This window comes from Apis laboriosa, unplaced genomic scaffold (genome assembly GCF_014066325.1).
Source record: "Apis laboriosa isolate Shangri-la unplaced genomic scaffold, ASM1406632v1 scaffold34_cov151, whole genome shotgun sequence".
Classification (NCBI taxonomy): Eukaryota; Metazoa; Arthropoda; class Insecta; order Hymenoptera; family Apidae; genus Apis; species Apis laboriosa.
In genome coordinates this window covers 1,426,353-1,451,507 of record NW_025222928.1, presented here as the reverse complement: position 1 = coordinate 1,451,507, position 25,155 = coordinate 1,426,353, and the positions used below count along the sequence as shown (strand labels likewise).

General features: G+C 39.3%; 1 protein-coding gene across 3 annotated transcripts in view; it reads right to left on the bottom strand.

Moving 5' to 3' along the window:
* LOC122715326 (dystroglycan-like) overlaps positions 1–25,155 on the bottom strand; it is a 106,171-nt gene that overhangs the window by 52,350 nt on the left and 28,666 nt on the right. For 2 of the 3 annotated variants that reach the window (XM_043937429.1, XM_043937432.1), the window contains exon 1: positions 16,818–17,203. The exons of the other annotated variant lie outside the window; for it this stretch is intronic. The gene's annotated coding sequence lies outside the window, so the exon portion shown is untranslated. Of the gene's footprint in view, positions 1–16,817; positions 17,204–25,155 lie in introns of those variants that run through there. 3 annotated transcript variants of the gene reach the window in all.

Here is a 25,155-nt window from a genome sequence, read left to right as displayed (position 1 = left end):
TTCGTTTCCAGTAATTTTAAAAATGTTAATTTAATTTGAATAATTATTATTTCACAGTATCGTAACGAAAAATTTAACGATGTTCATTTACTAATTATGAATTTAACGTATGTTTGATATAATCGAAAACAATATGGCACGCCCCAAAATCGACACTGCTCCCCACGTAACAAATCTGGCGTTTATCTGGCGTGTGCGGATCAAAAAGCAAGTTCACGGGCTGACAAATAACCAGGCCAGCCGAACGAGCTTTTTCTCTTCGCCTCATTTCACCTGTTCTCTCGTCTCCACCGATCTATCTCCGTAACCGCTTTTCCCCTTTTGTCGTCTCGGTGAAAACTAACACGCGACATTGATGGAGATTCGTAAATTGCGTTTCTAATCCCCGATAGATGGCATTGATCGCGATATGTAATTTCTTTTTTCTTTTTTTTTTAAATTAGAAAAAAAGAAAAGAGAATAATTCTTTGATTAATTTATGAATTCAGATGATATTTAAGCTTTGGAAAAATTAATGACGATCAATGGCTGCCGTAATTTCGTTTAAAAAAAATGACAGAAAAATTTGTGAATTAAGATTCTGAAAATATGAAGAATGATTCTGGAAACACTGGCCATTGCATTATTGAATTAGAACGATCGTCAAATATTATCCGAATAATCGAAATAAACCGTGGCATCGGGAGGCTCCATAAACTCCATAGTCACACATTCATCGCCATCAACTTTAATCATCATTTAGCCTTCAGCCTGGCTGAATATCGCCAGCTCAGGAATTTCTTCATCAACGTCGTCGAAAACGTCAATGACCCTGAAGAATCGATAATTTCAACCGAGTTCCCGTGACATTTTACGATTAATGAACCCAGCCTACGCATCGCTCTGTTTCATCCCCAATTAACTACAACTTCGCTTCCTTCATTACCGAAAATATTTAAAAAAGAGAGCGAGAGGAAAAGGAAAAGCTAAAAAAAAATACCTAACTTCACAATTATTCTACTTTAATAATGCAATCCAAATATATTTCGTTGAATCTATTAATTATATACACTTAGAAATATAGATTCTACATTTCCTATGAACATAAAATTTCCTTTAAAAAAAACTCTTAAGAAGATATATCTGTTTCTTCGACTTCTCTCAAAGCGTGCCTCCCTAAATCGAGCGATCCAGTTTCACCGAAATTTCCTTTCTCCTCTTATCGCCCTCCCCCCTCCCCTCCCTCCGTTAAATATAATCCCACTCCGTAATTACGCGAAAGCTATCACGGCCTCGATAAGTCTCGACTCAGTCCCAATTAATAATTTCCAACTTTCCCCTTTTCGTGTCGTAATCCCCGTCTCGGCGGAGATCGCGAAACCGAGACCGAGATCACCCTTTCTCTTTCACTTCATCCAGGACCACACCTGGATTATTACCCTACTTCGAAAAGGATGAAAAGAACCAAAAAAAAAAAAAAAAAAGGAGAGGAGAGGAGAGGAGAGGAAGAAGAAAAGCGCGCTCTGTTTTAGGTAAACCAGGAGTCAAAGGGAGGGAGCAGAAGGATATTTAAGGGGATTATATTTCAGAACGAGGCTGTATTGCATCCAAGGGGTGGTACGATCGAGAGAGTTTCGCCGATGTACAGGGTGTCCAATTGAAAAGAAAAAAACAAATTTTTAATTCCTTCATCGCGTAACCGTACTAAAAATACACGCACTTTTTAAGATGCTCCCCTGTCCTTAAACCCTTCTGATTGTCGTAAAAAGAAAAAAAAGAGGAGAAGAAATTTTCCAACCTAAATTAAAACATTCCTAAAACGAAAATGAACGAATCTCTGGGAACACGATCTTAAAGTTTGGCCATCTATTTCCTCGACACCTTATATATATATACACGAATATACACGTGATCACAAGCGTGCATATGCATATTCGGTTCTTAAGCTCATTCATAACTTCTCCAACTTCCATTCACCGAGTTGGACGCCGGTTACAATACCTCGACAATCCTTTGTCTTTCTCTTGTCCCTCCCCCTTCTCTTCCCGCGAATCAACGTTTGCATTATTTTTCCTCCCCTTTGAATGACTTTACTTTTGCCACCACGTCGAACGTCGAATGCGCCGTGCCCCCTTATTATCGTGTGCGCTGCTCGAAATAGGAGGGAATATTAATGGCCGGTCGTGGTGAACGACTTTTCGAGGGACGTTGATAGCGATGTTTTTTATAACGTGCATTCAATGATGTCAATTTAATGGCATCTCTTCGTTCGGATTGCGTCTCGTTTATCGTAGGAGGGAGAGATGTGTGTATTTCTTCATATTTATGAAGATGGAATCAATGGAATATCGAATTTAGATTTTCCTCTTGTATTCTTCTTTCGAATAAACACCCTTCCCCTCTGTCTTCCCTCTATCATTAATTAATTAATACATCTTCGAACTTATTTCTCTTAGTGTCGACGGAATTATTAAGATAGGGGGAGGGAAGGGAGCGACAAAGTTATAAACCAGACGAGAGGAGGACGTCACCTGAGCCCCTCTCCCCCACTCTTTAGAACCGTCGTAAATCTGAAACGGCCGAGAATTCCGTAACTGTTAAAATATGGGCTGCAACTCGAAGGGCTGTAACATCTGTGTCAAACACAGATGTGCCTCCTCGAGAAATATTTCTTCGTTCGTTGTGAGAAACATTTTGACCGACTTGTAATCAGAGATAGAGAATAAAAAAAAAAAAAAGGAAATAAACCTTGTTCCTATGGGGAATATTCGGGCTCGTTTTCGAAACGAGCATGGCGATGTTAAGGAACAACATCCCCCTCGCGATGCGGATGGAGGGAAGATTTCGCAAGGAACGTGATATGTCGAGCGTGTTCCCCTTCGACATGTCCGGCATTGTCGAAGAGACTTTTCTCGAAAAGAGGGATGCTCTCGAAGCGATTCAACTTTCGTGTTCTTCTTTCGTGTGGAGGGAAGGAAGTTTTCGCGAAAAGAAAAGGGGAGGAAAGGGAGGGAGGGGGAAGAAGGATCGAGAAACGATAAGGATTTTTTTCTTCTTCTAAAGAGAGAAAGGAAACTTGGAATTTTTCTTTTCTTTTCTTTTCTTTTTTTTTCCAAGCGTTTCCCAATCGTTTGAGTTTTGCCAACTCCACGGTTTCTCATCGGCCACGAGTTAAACAGAAAACTGGAAAAGAGATAATAGCACCGTTTCCAGGGAAAATTTACTTCCGAGAATCGGCCTCTGATAAAGTTCTCGATAAAGTTCTTCACTGGATGGAAAACAAAAATCCACGGGCATCGCGAGACGAGTTAAAAGGAGATAAACTGCCTGTTTGATGATGAAATTGGGACACTGGTATTTATTTCTCATTGAAGTTTAATATTGGATGGATAATACAATGAACATTGCGTTATCCACGTCGAATGTTCAACTTCTTGTTCGTTAATATTAATAAACATTGTTATTCCAAAGAATTATTCTTGTTAAGTAAACGTTTGCTTTCTCTGTGTTCTTTTCCCAATTACCGAGGAATCCTTGGATTAATTAATCTTCTGTATATAATATTTTCAATCATATTACGTCTCTTTTACTTCTTCTCCTGTACAATTTTATTTTTATTTTATTATTATTTATTTATTATAATTTTATTTTTTCGCAATTAATGAAATTACTCTGCATATACTTTCAACAAATTGTTAATATCGTTTTTCATTATATATATCTAATTATTTTCACGACACCTTATACATTCTGGACATACATCCGGAAGAATATTTCCAATATTTATTACGTAGGATAAATGTTAGTTCAAATTCAGTTCAAACGATCTGATCAAATACCGAGAATCAAAAATGGAACGATAAAATTGGCTCAGGAGCCATTTTGAAAACCAATCGACCATAGATAATCCACGGCACGTCCAAGCCATAAACTATCAAAAGAATTCCGCTGGTGCAGCGCCGTGAATCCCCCTTGAGAAATTTATATTTCGAATATGGAAAGACTTTATCGATCTTCGACTCTACGGCAAATTATCGTACGATGCGATGCGGAAAAATCGAAATCTCTAACCGACCAATAATCGTTGTTACAGACCTCATAACATTCATAAAAGAGCATCCTAACCTCGACTCGAATTCTGAGATCGTAACCGGTGTTACGTGTTACCGTCGAGGGATGATGAGGGGTTATTTATCAAAGGTGGTAATTTCACAGGAAATAAGCCAGCAGCTCGACTTCCTTCGAGCAGAAACTTGATCAGATTCAATGATCCACAAACGTGATTCCATCTCGTCGCTATGTCTAAACGGAAGTCATTTTCTTTCCTACTTTTCTCCCTTTTCTCATTTTTCCTCGAATCGTTAATATTAAAAATTCCACGGTTTTACTGCCTTTTTCTTTATCAATCCATATCACTTTGCTTTCTCCAACGAGTAAGTTAAATGAAAGTAATTTATGGAAAAATTTTTGAGGACAAAATTATTTATAAAATACCATTTGTTTTTTTAAGAATCAAGAACAGACTGACCATGATCCTAATCTTCGTGAACAGAATTGAACACCTATCAAATCGAAATTTTGTTTTTACTTGTTACGATTTTTTTTACTAAAGCAACAAAATTACTTTAAAACTCGTATTTCTATATAAAAATTGGAATAAAAGTTGGAGTACTATAGAAAGCAAAATCCTCTACCCAATATATTCTTCCTGATCAAAAAAGGAAATAAAAGAACTGTTTTACGTATTCAGAAAGTATCACGACATTTGTCCCTGATCTACGATTTTCGTATGAAAATTTCATAGATAATTATTCGTGTTTCAACGCGACAAGCACGAAACTGACAACAAGAAAATTTCACCGATTCTCGATCAGAAGACAAAGGATGAGAAAAGTGGCAATTTTCGATACAATTATTTCTTCAATCCCCTAAGTATAAATGCCTGCGTTCAACGAACTAGAATCGTTTCGTTTGTGATTCGTCAGCTGATGGGGAATATGTAAGTGCGAGACAGGGAACGAGGGACGTGACTGACTTTCGAAAACGAAACGCCGGAAAGGAAACGAACGAGAAGGAACGGTCTTATCTTTTGTACAAGATGCGTGTATGTACAACAATGTCGTCCCTTTCCTCGTTAATATTGATGATTCTCATCGAGAGACCGTCTCTACATCTTTCTGTTTGGAATGCCAGCTGCGAACACCCGATTGGTTCGCCTTTCTTCGAATATTGGTTCAAGAGTATTCCGAGAATTAGAGGGACTATGATGACTCGAATGTTTTTTCGATTATAATTTTGTTTATAATTTGTTCCTCGGACCTATTTATTATGGATGAACACTTTATCGTTTCGTTTGTTTGTTTCTATTCAAATTTTATGGTAGAGGCGAAATAAAATAAATCGAAGATAACGCGGAAATAAATATAATTAAAACAATTAGATTTTACTTAAAAAAAAATCTCCATCCAATCTCTACGAACTTTTCGCTGCTATTATATATTATTATGTCTCGCTCGTTCCTCTAAGGTTGTTTGTATCGGGAGTCAAACAGTAGCTCGCTTGAGTTCCACTCAGCGGAAGAATCAGCGGAAATGGAGCAGGAGAGGGACTTTTAATTTTTCGACAAAGTCTCCTTTGAACGGTGGATTCGAACTTTTCGCTCGATTATATGAGCGAGGATATTTTTTTTTCTTTTTTTCCTTCTCTCTTTTTCAATATCTCCGCGAATGATGACCGTCGAGAGATGCCGAAGAAAAAGAGAGAGAGAGAGGAGGACAAGGTCCGCTTTGTGCGAACCGGAAGTCGAATGGAAACCGTTTCCTTTCGAGCCTCTACTTTCGATAGAGAACAACGTGCATCGTGTAAAAGCTATTCGTAACATGCTTACAACACTTACTTTATGAAACGAGCCAGCTTCGGCCTTCAACTTCGTTCAAATCAATTCCACCGATTATTTAATTTATTCCAAATGAGAAGGAGTGAACCGTCTCGTTTCTCTAGGGGTCGAGGTAATATTAATTCTACTCGAGAATAATCAAACGAAATTCCAATTGTCCATCGCATATAATAAATATCGATTTATTTATTAATAAAAATTTATTTATTAATGAAAATTTTCATGAAAAATCGGGACACGAAAGATTTTTTTTTTTTATCAGTCGACGAATCAATAAAGCGATCAAGCCTTGAAGAATCATCTTCTCGAACGAGAAGAAGACTCTGTGTCGCGAGATTTCACTTTTTCCCTTGGCTGAGACGAACTCGCCGGAAGGAGGCATCGACTTTCGCCCCTTCCTGTCGCCCCACCGTTCAATCCTACCCGTTCCATTTTCCATTTAACCTCGTAAATGGGACACGCTCGGTTGCCGGTTGGTTAATTAATCGTGACCGGGATGGCGCATCGTGCGAAAAATATCCCTCCCCTTGGATATTACTTGGTATTTTCTCTCTCTCTCTCTCTCTCTCCATTCATATCCCTCATCAAAAATCAATCGTTTCAAAAGGGGGAGGAGGCTGATAAATATCGATTGTTGAATATAGGATTTGATATTTGGGGAAACAAATATGATCATCATACGATTCTTCCAATTCTCGAAAATTCTCTTTTCACTCCTCGTATCCCATTGTTCTTGTATTTTTATTAACACAGAACGTATCGATCGAACGAATGCGAAAGAATGGACGAGTATATAATTCTTTTCTCCCGATTAATTACGATTTTTTGAATTCATGGTCGAAACTGTTTATAACTCGAATCATTCGATTATAGAACGAAGAGGAATATGAATTTCTCTCGGGAGGATTCACTTGGTAAATTGTAAATTGAATTGAAATGTTGAATGGAGAGGGGACTGGAGGGTGATTTCCCGTCGACTTTTGGCAACGAGACACGATCGAAATAATTTTGATCGAACGTAACGCGTGCATCCTCGTCTCGTCGACCGAACGTTCGAAAACGCGAAACTTCGCTTTTAGTTCGAGGAGGTGTATCTCTCAACAGGTGTCCCCTCCGACTTTGTATCGCGCAAGTGGAACGTGCATATTCAAGAACGAACTTTTTATCTCGGAATAGGTCGCGTGCACCTTGAAAATTTGAAAGGCCAGGCCTCGGCTGCATATCAATTCGTACAATTCCTGATGGAATTGTCCGAAGCGAAGTCTTACCTTCCATATCTATCCCCTCATTTCAATATCAAACGAAGCTCTCTGAAGGGAGAACTTCATCCTTGCCATTCGAAATATCATCTTGGAACACGAATTCCATCTTCGGCAAAAAAAAAGATCGTTCTCTCCATTCAGACGTAGAGGAGAAAAGAAAAGAGGGGTGGAGGGACGGAAAAGGACGAAGAGGACTAATAGAAATGAAAACTAGTTCAAACTTTTTTTTTTTTTTTTTTTTCTAGATATCTTCGATGTATAAAAACTCTGAAAAGGGATTTTCAACCAGGTTATCCCCCTGTAAACCGAATCTTTATCAAATCGAATTCTTTCAGACAGCTTTCACCAATATTTTTGTTCCGAAGGAAACACGCGCCGCGTAAAACGCCATTAAAGGGTTAAAGTTTCGATGCCAACGGACGAAATCCGCGATCCACCCGAGGTGGAGACTTTTTAATACACTGCAACAGACGCCGTTAAATACACCTCCTCCTCCCCCACGGCTCTTTTTTAACGGGAATTACAACCAAGTGCGGCCGCCAACAATGCGTCCGTCCCGCGAGATCGTGTCCAACGAGGGCCACACCTTTGCTCGAGACAGTTTCAATTTTTCTACCTTTTTAATACACCAACCTCCGTTCGTTCAACCGCTTAAACGCCTCTCCCTTGACCATAGATCGAGGAAGAAAAAGGACTAAAAAAAGAAAAAAAGAAAAAGCGGAGGAGAGCGAGTAAACTCGAGGAAGAAGGGAGATTAACGGATGAACGCATTTATCAAGGGGACGTTTTGTGTAAAATTGTGTGGTTCGTTAATCGTCGTGGAAAGATCGTGGAGGAAGATGAAAATTGAAAGCGAATTATTTGGAGCTATTAATTGGTTATTGATTCTGTTTCTCGTTGGAAACACACTCGTTAACACTCGTGGAAAAGTTAAATTAAGAGAGACGGAGAATTACTCGATAATAATTACTCGAGATAGAGCGAGAAAATTTGAGATTCCTCAAGCAAAAGGGGCGTTTAAATAGTTTCGAATAGTTTCTATTTGAATTGGCCACGATGAAGAAGTTTTTCGAGTAGCGAATTCGAGCATCATCTATATATTGTCGCGAGTGCGTTGGCAACGGAACGATACGAGATTATAGACGGGGAACTGTAATTGCTATACAGGGAGCGGAAAAAGAACTCGTTTTCAGAGCGGGGCTCGGTGGTTGTGAGGTATAAATTCGAGAAGAAACGTCCATGGGGGACACCTTAATTGCGAAACTTGGCTTAAGAGCACTTTCCAACTCTCCCTATATAACGCCATCGTTGAACGAGCTTCTATCGCCTTGTTCGATTTTCTCGTCGGAATTGGCAAATTTTTGGACACAGAAACGAATTTTGATGCCACGCCCGTCCCAATTGTGAATTTCTCTATCTAATTATTTTTTCCAACCTGTGAATTTTTCTATCTTAATTATCAGGAGAATAAATTTCCCTTGGGCCAGTTTCAATTGGAAAAGTTGAAATAAATCGAGCAACATTTTATCTTTCGAAAGAATACGATACGAAAAAACATTAAAGATCAACGCAGCTGCTTCGAGCAGCGGATAATAGAAAATAAATCGTAAAAAAAAAAAAAAAAACGATTCGAGCCCCTTTGTACGAAGCGTGGTAAAGAAAAAAAGGAAAAACGGGAGAAAAAAATACGCGTTACACACGTTCTCCCTGCCAGATTGCGAGCTTCCGTCGCGAACTCGCCTCCTCTCGAGCGTAAATCAGGGTTGTTAAAGGGCGGCGACGTTTCTTGGGCGCATATGCGTGGAGGATGTTTGCGGACACACGGTCTCGAAAGCGGTAAATTACATTGACACACGTGGCGCGACAGAGACAAAGGTTAGAACCCCTGCGTCCATTTACCAGAGACGTGGATAGATATATAAATATATACATACATAACACGCGACACGATTGCCTCCAGTGATGGGATCAAGTTATACGACATATACATAAAGTAATATCATAAAGTAAAATCAAATTCGATGCGAGATTTCCCTAAGAATCAAATATTATTGGGATCGGTGAGTTTGATATGCAAGATTCGAAACTTGTTTGAATCTACCCGCGATACGCTCGAACCCATCACTGCTCGCGATCCGACTTATTGCCACGGTGGAAAAACTGTACGAGCGTTCACGAAGTCCAGGAACAGGGAGAAATGGATGGACACGGAATTGAATTAACCGAGAGAAATCGAAATGGAATCCGGGGATAATTGATCGAAAATTTTATCATGCTCCCCTAGAAAGGAAGATGAATGAATCGATAAAAAAAGAAAAAAAAGGTGAATAATTTTATTCTGTAACTTCTTATCGTTGAAAATAAAACGTGGAATATGAATAATTCTTGGAAATTATCGGTTAGTTGGAAACATTTATTCTTCAAAGTATTAAGATTATCGTATAATCATCCGTGTTATCGTAAGAAATTTTATCAAGCTTGATGATCGAACGTTATCGCGATACCGGAGAGATTACGAATACGATTTTGAAAAAATAATTTTTATTAATATATATATATATATGTATTTTTAAAATTTTGCAATCTATATACACCCGATATTTTATCTATATTGGTTTTTAATGGCTAATCTACTTTAAGTAATCTATAATTTATAATGTACTTACTATTATACGTAATATATTTCACATCTATTTATACACCAAATTGCGTAACGAATATACAAAAGCATTAATTTAATGGATTACCACTTGTATATTTCCACGCCCTTCTCTTTCCTATCTATTAAAATATATCCAACATTCCTTGGATTTTCGAACGACCGTTCGAATTCTGCAGACCATGGAAACTCTGAAAAGAGATCTCCAACGAGAACACAATCGCAAAGATAAAAGATAACCAATTAACACTTGAACGCGAAAATCTAAAACTAAAAATCGTGCCGTCCGCACGAAAGATTCGTCATTGATTCTCGATGAATTCCGTTCTCATCGCCATTACGTGACCATAATATCACGAGCCGGTGTTCCCGAGCTAATTGCAACTCGTGTACGGGCGAGCAAAGTGTACAAAGGGCCATGTTGGCTTGACGACGAGCAGACACGACGACCAGAAGCTTTTGCATAGCTAGTCGGTTCCGCCATCCCCCCCACCCTTCTTCCAAGGATGCATCGAGAGAGAGAGAGAGAGAGAGAGAGGGGCCATTTCTGAACCCGCGTCCACGCGTAAAAGCACACGTCGAGCAGGCAAGGGCTGCTTTTACGAGGCTACGGTGTAAGTTAAAATTGAAGTAGATGCCGTCTAAACGGTACTGTCTCGAAAAAGTAAAAAAAATAAAAAAAACGAGAACGCTCTAACACGGGCTGATAGGTTACGGCCAACGTTATGTTTGCTCCTTGAGAGCCAGACCACCCTTCGCTGTTGCTTCCCTGCCCTCCTTCCCTCTTCGGCTTTGGGAACAACGAGCGTTGAATTTTAGCTAACCTAACTTTTTGAGTTTTAAATTTTGAGAGGCGGAACAGTAGTGCTAGGTAATATAATATATATATATATATATATAAAGAGAGGCAGGTAGTGCGAAAATTTATACGAAGGTCGAGTTGAATTTTAATTTTTAAAAAGTGGAATAGCGAAGAGAATGGAATTGTGAAATTTTTAAAACGGAACAATCGAGAAATAGAAGAAAAAGAGAGAGAGAGAGAGAGAGAGATCCATAGAATAGCAAACTTTAGAGAAGAGAAGAGTTTTTTAATTTTAACAATTGGATGGAAGATCGAGAGATTTTTAGAAGCGTTACAAAATAAAAGTTGCCATTAAGATGGAATTGCTGTTAAATAAATTGGATTGGAAGGAGATTGGCGATTGGGAATTGCGAACAATTGCAAGATTAGTGGAAAAGAAAGTTACACCAGCACCTGACACTTTGCCTGCCTATTAAATATTTACAAAGAAAAATGGCTACTTGGAAATGGATGCTTAGGATTTAGACAAAAGCTCGAAAGGCTTGGCCAAGTGGTCTATTGGTGGTAAGGCAGGTTGGCATCATAAAACGAGGTATAATCTAACCGGCGCCGACCTCCTGGATAGCTATTACCTGGTATCTACAAGGGAAACTACTTCAAGCTTGCTTGACTTTAACGTCACAAGGAAACCTCTGTTTCTCAGGCCATTATTTTTTCCTCGCTGATCTTATCTCTCTTTCTCTACCGTCCCACCACCAAGTTTTTCCAATCCATCCAGATGTCTCGAACCTCTTCCAATCGAAATTATTTATTATTTTCCAAACAAATTCGTAACTCTCTCCTGAACGGAAGACAAAAATTCTGTCAAAGGATATCAAGCACCACTCTCTTAAAAAAAAAAAAAAAGAAAAGAAAGTTAAGACCAGTGCTTTCTAAAAAAAAAAAAAAAACATCGGTGCGATCCAAGAGCGAAGCAGCGTACCACTTCAGATAGACACACGAGACTCCCGCTCCCATTCATTGCTAATTGGCCCGCGGCAGTAACAAGCTATTCGTCGGCTCGTGCTGGAGAATTTCGACACGTGTACGCTTCACTTGTACGCGTACACGACCGTAGATACTGTGAAAAGGAAGGAGAGAACGCATAAACTCCACATCCACGCATTCATATCCAGAGAGAAAGAGAGAGAAAGGGAGAGGCAAAACGATTAAGCGTGCGCAAAGAGTTGCACATGTTGACCGCGAGTGATCGTGATTAGAGGAGGAGGTTGTTTGTCCCCCTCCGAGGGGGAGAGGGGTTTCACCCTCCGACGCATGAAATGATATATCGGCGGACGTGTCAGCATCTGCGTCGTGGCCGGAGGATACGTTGGCGCGTAATCGTAGGATCTGCAGAGGTCACCGCGCCTCTAACGAGTCTTAATGAACGGGCGTGAGAGCGTGAGAGGGCCGCGGCGAGGCGAGCTGCCCGATCTTAATTCCGCGATAGATGAAAAGAAAGGGAAACGACACGCCTTCGGTTTCGCGGAATGGAACGTTCTCGTGGAAATTTGAAAGAGGGAGGGAGGGACGTCTTCCATTTCTTAAAATGGCACGCCAACAATATAATATTCTCTGGAGGAGAGAGAGAGAGAGAGAGAGAGAGAGAGAGAGAGAGAGAGAGAGAGAGAGAGAGAATGGTCGAACAACAACGTTGGAAGAAGAAGCAAAGGACTGAAGTGAGCGGTAAAAGATTAGATGAGAGGGGAAGGGGGGGACTAATTACTAGTAATTTGTAAACGATTTTCGAGTGTGTAAAGGATTATACCGTGAAGGACGCGACCATTATCGAAAACCATCTGCATTTCGACAGTAATTACCTGGTTGGAGTTGAAAACGCAGAACGATTTCTGAAAGTTTATCGCCGATTTTATTGAAAGTATATAAGGGGCTATATATATCCGGAGTTGGGATCAGATGGTGGCAAATATTCAGGCGGGTCGATTAAGTTTTTTTCTTCTTTTTTTTTACTACTAAGCTAATCGAATTGGGTAATAATCGATTGTCGAAACGATCGAGAGTCGTTAATGACGGTCCCTGGCGAGAGAGGTCGGACCTTTTAAAATTCTATACGCTCTGAATAGGGTGAGGGGGAGGATCGTTAAATGTGTATCGGTATATTCGAGGTTGGAGACATAAGTTGGATGGGCTGCAGCTTCGATTAAAAGTTATATTTTAATTTTATTGAAAAAAGTTTAAACGTTACGTTGTACGATTAGTAGTCGGTTTCGAAGAGAGCTCGTTTCAAATTAATTACCAATAAAAATGCAAATTAACTATTTTTATCGAGGACAGGTGCATAGAAGGAAAATGTAATTACACGTGATGTAATTACAGTCGAATTATTCGATATTGAGCTACGAGAAAAAAAAAAAAAAAAAAAAAAAAAAAAGGAAAAAATCGCTTCTGTCGCTGTAGAAAAGAGAAAGAGATTACGTAAACCTTTTCGCGCCCGGATGCAGCTCGCGTGCGAGGGGTTCAGTTTTTTTCAGATAGCGAACGAAGATAAATTGCATTCTCTACCCGTATCTATCGCTGAAAGTTTCGTGATTAATGGAACAAATAAAGAACGGAAGGGAACAAAAAAAAAGAAAAAAAAAAAAAAAGAAGCGATGTTATAGAAATCATTCGAAGAACGAAAAAGTAATTACATCGATTGATTCCTGATTCATGATTAACCATAATAACCAGATTTCTTTTCTAAAAAAGAAAAAAAAAAGAAAAAAAAACGAAAAGAGAAAACGAAAGAAAAAAAGAAAGAAGAAAAAAAGAAGAGTATAGTGGAGAAGGGCTTTGGAGTAATTCTTTGAGGAAAAAAAGAAGGGCCATTTCCCCAGCTTCCGGCATTTTCTCGTTAACACGGTTCGAGGGATCCCATTGACACGCGAAATTCGCCATGGCAACACGCCCCTCTTGCCTTCTCCTCGCTCTTTCTCTCTTGCTCTCCCTTTATATTCACTCCCTCCACCGTGCGAATCGACACCACAGCTCGACACTCAGACACGAGGCGTCCGATTTAAAGGAAGTTTGACAAGCGACCGAGGATTTTTCTCCTCGGTCAAACAAAGAGTTCGATTTCACTCGATCCGGCTAACTCGAAAGCGAGGAGGCGATGCGAAAATGGGAAGGGGGATAAAGGAGATAGCGATGATAGACGAGATGAAAGAAGAAAGGGAGAGGAAGAGCAAAAAGAAAATTACATCAGCTGCTCGGCTCCTCGGAGAAGATCTCCTTTCCACCCTTGTGCGTCTTCGTTCTCCCTTCCCCAACACTACACTACACCACAACAGAGTCCAGCTTCTTCCACGAAATTCAACCTTGTTGCCCTTTTGCTTCCTTCCAGGAACCCTCCTCTTCTCCCCTCCACGTTTTCGACGTCAACCTACACGATTAACGATTGCACGCCTACCAGACCCGCACGACCGGATGGCAAAACGAATGCGAGAAAGCATAGACGCCGCGGATGAATTGCCTTGTGTGCATCGTCGCCGTCGCGGATATATGAAATTCTATTGCCGCGAGAGGGGGGACGTAGGACCGTGTGGCTCGCACGCTGGAAAAGCAGAAATTGCCAATCGGATGAGATTTTTCCACGTTCGATTCGACGACGGATCTCCACCGATGAATTGGACGGAATGAAGAATTGACTTTCCACGACGAGTGGAATACTTCGAATACTATAATTTTTAATTCCGTTTTTTGTTCCTCCTCGCGATGAGTGAAATTTATAATAAGGGTATTCGATGTCAGATTCTTTGAATTGCTCTTCCCCCTCTCTTTTTTAAAATAATTTTGTGTATGTAATCATGATTGTTTTTGAAAATATATTTTTGTCGTATGAATCAAAAGGGAATAGGGAAATTTGAGTGTAAAATTTAAAACGGAAATAAAACTTTGGCATTCTTGAGGATTACGAGCCATATGGTTGGAAATTCGTATTTTAAATCATTGTAGATATTAAAGATTTGCTTCGAGTTGTTACTACCAAAAAGTTATAGCAATAACTTATTGGATGAAAAAAATTCATATATCAGACACTAGAGTATATCGTAATATTTTGCATATCGGATGGCATGTACAATGTACAGTCAGAAGTTGGAATTTATGTTTCGAGAACGAGGATTCGGGACGGAGGACTCGTGTCCTCTGTCCGCAAGAAACATCTGCTACTGGCATAGCAGATCGCTGACGAAGAATGGAAAGACCAGTCTTACACTGCACAGTCACTTTCGAAAACGCTTTATGGAGCTTTGTGTAGTCTGATCTACAATAAACTTCACGGTTTTTCGAGGATGGATAAAAAGAAAGAAATACGAGTGAAGAAGAATTTTATGAAATGCTATTCTATTAACGATTTATAAATGTCGTCTAGTCTTTTGAAAAAATGCTAAAAATTTTCGAAATTCTATATTCAAGAAAATTTCTAATCATTTGTTGAAAATATTGAAGTATATGTGAAAAATGAGTTTCGAATATTTTGTTTTGATAATTAAAAGATTAAATTTAAAGAATTATATATGTTTTAATTTACTCAATGAACGATTACTTTTCATAAAATTCAACTGCAGTATAAACATATTAATATTGCTTCTAGAGAATTACAAGGAAGTAGGGATAGAATTATAATTCTATCCTAGAAGAGAGGTTAGATGAGAGGAAGTGAAACAAATTTGCAACCCAGGTGCAACGCAGGTGGATTTCACTTTCGATGGCAACGAGATCGATGCAACATCGTGGAAAAGGAAAAACTCGTGCCAAGTAAACAGGAAGTTCCGTTATGACAATGTAAAGGATAAGGGAGATGGAATAACGAGTTACCATTGAAAGACATCTTTGAAAAATTCAAAACTACTTGTCTATTGACGAAAAACTTAAAAAATAAAAGTTTTCCATAAAAAAAAAAATAAATTTTGATACAAATTAGACATTTATACATAATAAAATAATAAATTAAAAAAAGGAAATTTATCTCGATATAATTACCAAAGGGTCTATTATTATGACCTATAACATTTATTATCCATTAAAATATCGTAAAATTTATTACGAGTTTTAAAAGCGAATGGCATTACTCCACGTATATGTACAGTTATCGAACTAATTATTATATTTTATCTGGAAACTCTTCGAGTTGAAAGAACTCTGACTATAGCTAATACCGGTTTTCAGTGAATGGTTGTTCTCTAATGTATATATAAATACTATCGATGTAGGTTTCGAAATATCGGCGATTTCGCTTGAATGAACGATTCATTATCATTTCCAGCGAAATACAATTCTATGTTTACAATGTTCACGAACGATATAAAAGCGTGAAAAGATATAGGGATTGTATAGAAGGAATTAAAAAACATGCGTCGTGGCGTATGTTTGTTGAACGCATGAAATATAGTCGAACGTGTCCCGTTCGAAATGATAAACTGCGGTCTTTCGAATGATCGGCTATTGGCCTATCGATGGATATGAATCAATCAGTTAACGAAGTAATCGATCCCTTGTTTTATTGTCATCGATACTCCCGCGATACGAACGGTGACAAGATTCAAAACGATCGTCAACATCGATTCGCGATATTCTCTTGTTTAACGTAACGTGAGCGTCTATTGTCAATGGAAGCTTACCGACTGACTCCTACCATTTGCTTGCTTTAAAAACTACCCATCACCCTATATAAGTATTTAATACGCGTTCGATCGTAACAGATAATTCATTCCGAAATTTAAAATCAACGTACGTTAAAAGAATACGTATTGACGAGAAAGAGATAATTTTTTATTTCCGATAAACGAGAAACATAAACACGTTGTTACTTGAAAAAGAGATCCTCATATACGCAGAAAATTGCTACTGACACAATGGTGGTGGACAACAAATAACAAAGGTGAATCGTTAACCTTCGTTTAATCCGTGGTAACTGTGATCCGGACAACGAGAGCAGCTGTTCCGAAAGTACGGACGAGTTTCGAGGCCGAGTCGGCCTCGATCGAAAGTAAAAGCATGTAACCGTAACCGGTATCGGCGCGACGAAACCACGGTATTTATAATCACGTTACAGCTTGGTTATGGGGATCTCTTTTTACGTCGCGACACGATGGCAGCGGTGGCGGTGGTCGCGAAAATAAGTACGAAAGAGTCATGTCGCCTAACCTATCGCGCGTTTTTTGTTCTTTGTTCACTCACCTAGCGGGATGCGTAGAGCCGGCCAGCTCCAAAGCCAGACAGAGAAACGTGTAGCCAGTCCTCACGAGCGTGTAAAATCCCGTATGCTTCTTCTTCTTCCACCACTGTATTCGCACCGACGAGAAAGACGCACGCTCCACGCAAGCCGGTCGAGAAAAGAACAGCGACAGCAGCGGCGGCAGCGGCTGCAGCCGAACTGAAACGATGTACTTTTTTTCTCTCTATCTCTCGGTGTCTCGTTCGACCGGCCTTGTTGCGAGCACGCACGGGTTAGCGTAAAAATTCGTGAGGGTGAAAAAAATGAAAAAATAAGAGAACTACACCACCAGCGACGACAAACGAGGACGACGAGCACCGCGACGATCCGCGTAGGCGCTGGGCGCGTACTGTGCCGAACGAACGAAAGCAGTATGGCGCCCGGCGGCTTTCCTGCTGCGCGCTCGCTCCTCTTTGTCCCCTTCCACGCGCATCTATCCCGCTCTTACCGTGCTATTGGCGAGCCTTTTCTCTATCTCTCTCTATCTCCGTCCGATACACGACTGGTTTATGGATCGTTTGACTTTGTCTCTCAGCAAGCGCCCACCACGTTATCCCTAGTGATGGGCATTTGAATAGTTGCCTCGTAAATTTTCAAATGCCACAGTTTTATGAAGGTTTGAATTATATTATTGTTGTTGGGATTAGAAGAAATTATTCCAAATTTATTTACGAAATATTATGAATTGACATCGATCGTAGTATTCGTCATCATTTTAAACATTATTATCTTAAGTTCTGGAGAAATATAATCACGTATCATAAAATATTCGTACTTTAACGCATTTTCCATTGCAAATCAACTGTTTTGAACAAATTCCTGTTTAAATTCTCATCGCATAATGAAACTAATTCGATGTTTCTCAAATCCATCACTATTTACGGAGCTTCTTTCTTTCTTTCGTATTAATCCATTGCACTTCCTATCTCTCTCTCTCTCTCTCTCTTTTTCTCCATGCCACTGAGCTACTCTGTCTTCGTCATCATTCCCCAGCACTTTCTCTCTTTTTACTATTGCTAACAGATTCATCCTCCTTCAACCAATTTTAGTTATATTAAATTTCATCCTCGTCTCTCCAGCACCGAATATATCGAACGTCTTCCTTTCACGTTATCTCCATCCTCTTTTCACCTTCCCCTTCCAACTCGTCGCCCATAGCTCCCCACTGCATAGCCTGTCTGGAGGTGGAGGAGTGGGAACAGACAGCGACGAACGTGTAGGACGGAGATGAACGAAGATACTTTCCGTTAGTGCCGCCGGTTACCAGCCAATCAGAGTGCAGCAAGAGCAGTGTCCCCTACGAGGTCGCGCGACCAGACGCCTCGCTTTCCCCAAGAGAACGCGGCAGCGTGGGTGACAGAGAGATGAGATTAAAATTAGATCGATTGTCTTTAATAACTTGCACCGGCGCCTATCGCGCCGGCCGGTGTTTCGTATTAACGAAATGCAACAGTTAGGACCGAGTCCGTTATATCATCGTGATCGATCATCAACGTCGTGTCTATCTTTATCTCGTCCACGCGATAAAACGAAGATGCACGATAATTTTCGAGGAGAGAAAGTACGAGAAAAAGGTGTGAATAAAAATTAACGATACGATGCTACTTCGTGTAATATGTCTATAAGGAATTTAATAAAGATGATAGATCTTAGTATTCACGAAATTTGAAATTAAATATAAATTCGATTCATATGAATACATTTTTATTTTTAACTTCCTCCTTATGCAAATTTAACGCTTCGCGTTTATCTTTGAACGTAGGATGAGCCTTTACGTGTATTGGAAAAAATTTTAAGTAAGCGTTTTTTAAAAATGGATATTTGCATCGAAGAGGGAAAATCTCGCGGAATGGATCGGTTGAAGGAACGCGAAGTAGGCGTTCAGAGGAACACGTGGGCATTCGTGTGATGCAGAAAATGCCAGGGAAACAACCAGGGGAACGTAGCACGATAGATGATTCATTATATTGCTTATGGAATATTAACGAAAATGAAAGAAGGGAGAAAAAAAAACATATCAAATCTATTCGTAGGAACGCCTTTGAATGGACGCCTACGATACTCGTAAATATTTCATGAATATCCAAGGGAGAAAAAAAAAAAAATAAATCAAAATATAACGTCGATATAAATATAATTTTACTTTTAATCACAGTTAAACGAGGCATAGTGTTGCCTTAAAATACTCGCAACTAATATTATTAAGTTTTATTACACGATCGCTTAATCGTATCGTCAGAATTAATTCAATTATCGATCGTGGCGCGATAACGATTATCGATTTTCTTCGACGCCTCGCCCAAGGAAAATCGTCTCTTTTAACGAAGCTTTTAATACAGGCATACGTGCAAAAGTTGCGCTTCATTTCCTCGAATATTTCAACGGGACACGGCGATTGCACGGAAGTTGCGCCGGAATATTGATTTCGTTCGAGTGACTGTCTCGACAAACCGATATTTGCTTAATTTGTCAACGTGTTCGAACCTTAATCAATCCTTAACCCTGCAATTTTATTTTTTCGTTACGTCAATTTGGATTTGGAAACTAGTATACAAAAAAATTCTGAACAGATTCGTTGCGTGTACATATTTTTCTTTCCCGTTAATACAGTTTCGATTTTCACGTCGAATTTTATATAAATTCGAAATAATTCGCAATAGACGTTCAAATGAAAGTTATATCGACGACACAACGAAAATTGATTACAATAAAATTCCGGAATGGAACGAGAGGACGGCAGGATTAAATCTGGAACAAGGTTGGCTAAATTAAAGTCCCAAATCGTTTCGAAAATCCGATGGAAAATTCCCCAGCAGAAGGGAACGATTTATTTGCCCGCAATTTTCTTTCCTTCCTTCCTTCCTTCCTTCCTTTCTTCTTTCTCTGGAGGAACAACTTTCGCGTTTAAAGCGGCCACGATGGAACGTTTCGCCGTGGAGCGCAGGAATCCGATAACGTCGGAGAAGTTGCCGTGTTCCCAGGAGTTTCGATCACGGAAACGTGGCCCACCGTCCGCGAAACAAACCTGTGCGGAGGAGGACGCGAGCTCGTCCACGAACGTCCAAGATAAAGGGTAACAACGTTCGTAGCCTCTTCAATTTCGTCGCGCGAATCACGGAAGGAAAAGATTACGTGAAACGAGCGCCCGGGGAGCACAAATCCTCGAGTTCCACCTTTTGAATCTTTTATTTAACAACTCGAGTTGCATCCTCCTGTGGAGGAGAGATAGCGGAAGGAGGATAAGAGGAGAGAGAGAGAGACAAGTCTCGCGAGAAAATGGATGGAAGACAGGGGTTCGAAGAAGAGGAGGAGGAGGAGGAGGAAGAGAGTTCCTGGTCACACTGGATGAGGAGCAATATCGTTGAGGAGAATTTGAAATCGGGGCTAATAGAAAGGAAGGAGGAACGAACGAAATAAGAGGCGGTCCATGGGGATGGACGGTCCCCTTTCATCTCCATGGACGCAGACCCTCAGTGATCCTCAACCCTGACAGCCCGGTTCCCGTAATTACATGGAAATCCGGTTGGATGATTCCTGTTGGTTCGAGCGTGGACGTGACGGCGATGCCTCTCGAGTAAACATAGCCTCGAGCCAGCTCGACGACGACGACGAACATAGCAATAATAATATTATTCTTAATTTCGCGATACGACGTAATTACGGACGAATGGAATGATTACTGTCGATCGATGGCTCTATAGAAAAAATAAGAGACGTTAAATTAGACGAATGATTTCTGCTTCTGTGCACCCGATCCAGTTGTAGAACTGGAAAAGTCGAGTTTCGTTCCTTTCGTTTTCTTCGCTCGTTTTTTTCTTTTTTCTTTTTCTTCCTTTCTGGTTATTATTGATGGTATAAGTAGGTCTACACAAGTTGGATATATAGTTATTTATGCAAAAATTACAGCAGTGTATTTATGGGAACGATAACACGGTACAGGATAGTTTTATTTCTCGATTCTCGAAATGCGATAAATAAGTTAATCGGCCGTTCCACTTGTATGTATTTTTTTTTGTATGTAACCGAATTAATCTCTCCAATCACTCTTTTTCGTAACATAAACCTACATAAATTGTCACGATTGTTTTAACTTGAAACGTATTGTTGTAAAAATTCTAATCTATGATTCAAAGATAAGTACACGGATAAGTATCTTGGAAGTAGTTCCAGCAAAATGTCATCGTAAATGAGAAATCGTCGAAAATCGGCCGTGACCGCGACATTAATCGACTAGCGAGCGTCATAAACGCGTGCAGCGACCACAGGTAACCGCAGCCAATAATTTCTGCAGTTTATCTAGTTGAAACATCGCGATGTGGAACATCATTTCCATTTACTTTTTTAATGCTCGAACGATTGAAAAAGTCTTTAGGCTATCTTGCCCAGTAATAGTCTTGAGGCCCGGTGATCTAGAGATCTAGTTGTTAGCAGTTTTTAGATGCCTTAGTAAGTAGTCTAAAGATCTAGTAATTCTGAGATCCAGAGACTCAATGGTCTTAGTAATCTGCCCAATAATCAACTTGTCCATTAGTTCGAAGATCTTGAGATCCAATAGTCTTAAAAAATCATTAGTGATCCTGAGATCTAGGAATGTTACCAAATTTGTAAATTGAATAATGATAATCGAAGTCTGTGGCACTTTTTCTTAACTTTTTCTTAGTAAAGTGAAACCATTGCTCGAATCACAATACAAGTTTCCACGGAACAGAATCGAAAGTTTAGCTTCGGAATCCCAGGAGGGCGAGTCCTCGAATTCTCGTCATTTCGCTCGCATCGCTTTATTTTCTCCATTTCATTCCTCTTTCCCTCGAGCGGATTTAAAACGCGACACGTATTCCGTCCAAGGAGAATGTTTCGCCTTCAAGATTCTAGGTTTCTGGATTATTCAACAATCCCTTTCCCCATCCACTCATCTTCGAGCATCTTTTCATTTCTTTTTTCGCGGAAACGTTTCATCCTTTCAAGAATGTTTGCCCCAAATAAATTTAACTCGTTGTCGAAACAACTTTGTTTTCCTATTTTCGCGTTTCATATTTTCGAAATCTCCATCACATTCGCTCGTCGATTGAAAAAACGATCGAAAATCGAGAATCAATCAATTTGCGATTTGATTAAAAATTGAAAGAAAAATTGAGCGAATCGATTTACGCATCGTTCAATTCTTTTCGATGGCGATTCTTTTCAATGTATTTTGAAAAATGTCGTTTGATAAAATTTTTAAGGAACGTACGAAATAAATCGCGACTCGATCGATGAAGAGATTTCCCAGAGATTTGTTCCTTTTATCCTATCGTTTACTTAATTTCAAAAAAGAAAAATGGCGTATCAATTTTTCAAAAGAAAGTTGGAAGTTTAGAAAAGAATTAATAACAGTATCAAAAACGTTTCGCAAAAATGATTTCGATTAAAACTAATCTCGTTCATCTCAAGCAAGATTACTTCGAATTCGATTAATCCTATCCCTATGTGACTTTCGACGAAGCGACACATTTCGACGTCTCTCTGATTCACTCACGAGCAAAGCAGTGAGACATAGCGATCGGTGTTTGCACGAAGCCACGCCACGACTTAATTAATCGTTACGCGGTGCAAGTCCTCAAGGATCTCGGTCGTGGAATTTGCGCCATTTACCATCCCCGCTTCGCGCATTAAGAAACCACGTTAAAGAATCCTGAAACGAATTGGATTCATAAATTATTTCCCATTAGAATCGACTTAAAGTTAATCCGCCCTATTTCCAATCGATACGAATTAGAATTATCTCTTTACGAGACTTTTAAATGATCGTCTCGTGTATCAATTCGATAAATCTTACGACAATATTAATATTATTCGCGAATAATTTCCAATTTTCAACGAAAATTTATGTTCTCAGAAAAGAAAAAAATTCAAGAAAAATCTTCCTGTAAAAACTTTACCATTATTCGTACGGTTAAAAACGTAAAATTTATCGAGTCTCCTCTCGTTCGAACTCTGCCCGTCACCTTCCACAATTTCGATTCGAAAACAAATATTACGCGCGTATATATTACACGTTCGAGCATCGAATCCCCTCCATTCGACCGATCCATAGTAAACAAAACACGAAACCTCATTAACCATTTCCAAGAAATGGAAACACGACTCGTCTCAAAGTCGAAGCGGTGCTGCGCAGTGTGTATAAATTTATTTAGTCGGCACGTGAAATTCCTCGAGTTCAGACGGGTACGCGGCAGGAAGAGCGGCCGTATATTTAACGTAATTATAATCCGCGGCGTGGCCGGCAGTTGTGGTCGAGAAGATCGAACGTATTTTCCACACGATTATTAACGATATACCCGCGACTTGTAACGCGGCATCCCAGGATAATATCAATCTTTGATACTTGAAACGGAAACGGGTTAACGGGTGCCGATCGAGTTACCGCGAGGCGGATTAAATCGGATTCCAACGCCCGAATCGTGATTCGAAATCGTCTCCGTTTGTTATACTCGTTGGAACACGTTGATGGAATTACGCCGTTGACCGATCGGGAGGAGGAGGACGAAACGCATTGTCCGAGAGCCTGCCTCATTTCGCTTGGATCCTCTTGGATGGATCGATTTTGGAATTTTTGCAACGAGAATCGAGATCGTTTCCAACGTATGGAATTAGTTGACGTAGAATATGCGTTTGTTTGATATATTTCTGCGTCGTTCTTCCTTCCAATCGATCACAATGGAATGTTATAGGCGATAATAACGCGACGATTGTTAAGAAATTATTGCTTGAGAAAACAGTATGGATTCTCTCTCTTTCTCTTTCTCTCTGCGATTATGTAGGTTTACGAATATTGCGTACAGTTTGTGAACGGTGGATAGGTGTTTTTAGTTATCGAATCTATCGGAAATTGTAGCAAATAGTTTCGATCGAATATTGCAAATTTTGAATTACGTATAATTGTTCGATCATTAGGAATCTTATTAGTTATTGGTATATTAAAATGTCTTGCGTATTTTATTAAAATTATTAAAATTTCAGCAATTAGTTTGAGAACGTATTGGATATAATAGAATAAGAATTTGTTTAGAGAGACTATAGGTTTTTTTTTTATTTTAGCTACATTTTTGGTGTCTGGAATCGATCCTGGAAAAATGTTTTCCAAGTTAGAAGAATTTAATATGTTAATATTAATTATATTTTCGTTGGTTTCGATGATCAAAATTCTAATTAAAATCTTTTTAATTTACGACGAGATTATGTTTTATAATTAATATAATTATTAAATAATGAATCATTTTTATTATTTATTATTTCATTATTCATTTCGCCTCGTTTATAATTTCAAATAAAATAGATAATACGTTGCTAAAATAGATAATTGTCACGTATCGTTGATTTAATGAGTATTTCATTTCGAGGCACGTGAATCGCAGAAATCGGTTTATCGTTATCCGAATTCAATTAAACGTTTAGAAAACAGTGTTGCGTTAATTATTACGTCGTTTATGCGTGTTCAATTTTTCCATCGAGGAAGAAAAAGAGTTAATTACAAGTTTATCTCAATTAATCGTATACATTCCACTTTACAATTAGAACGTTTATTCGACTTTTTATTAGGTCAATCAATCATCATTAAGCTATCAATTAAGTTTACACGTAAGAAGGATCTACGAAAACGTAATCTCGTCGTAAATTAAAAAGATTTTAATTAGAATTGACTGTATCCATCGAAAGCAACGATAATACAATTAATATTAACATATTGAATTCTTCTAACTTGGAAACATTTTTCCAAGATCGATTCCAGACACCAAAAATGTAGCTAAAAAAAGATAGAACAACGTCTACGTTTAAAACAACACCCAATCCAACGTGTCAACCCTAAAAACGAAAAACACCCCAACACTGGTGGAAATTGCGTAAGATATATTTCCATCATCGGTTTTTTCAAGATTATTTTCACCATAGAAAAACGACAAAAACGTTTAATTGGGTTAAAACGTCTGTTGCTTCGCGTTACAACACAACCAGGCCCTTAATTGGTCGTGCACACACACACACGCAACAAAACGGAGCTCACAATTATTTTCTCGTTGCCGTTTCGACCGGCTTATTGGCCTTCTCCATCCTCCTCGAACGAGAAAAAGAAAGGGAGAGAGAAACCCTCGTGTTCGTCACGATATTTACGTACGGCTTTATCAGTCTCGTTAGCCCCGACCACGCTATTCAATTTCGTAGGGTTTCCTGGCGGGGACCTTGATCGAAAGGCCCGCCTACGACCAAATCGAAATTTCCCCTGGAACAGTGAAAATACGCGAGTATTAAGGAAAACGCGAGGAC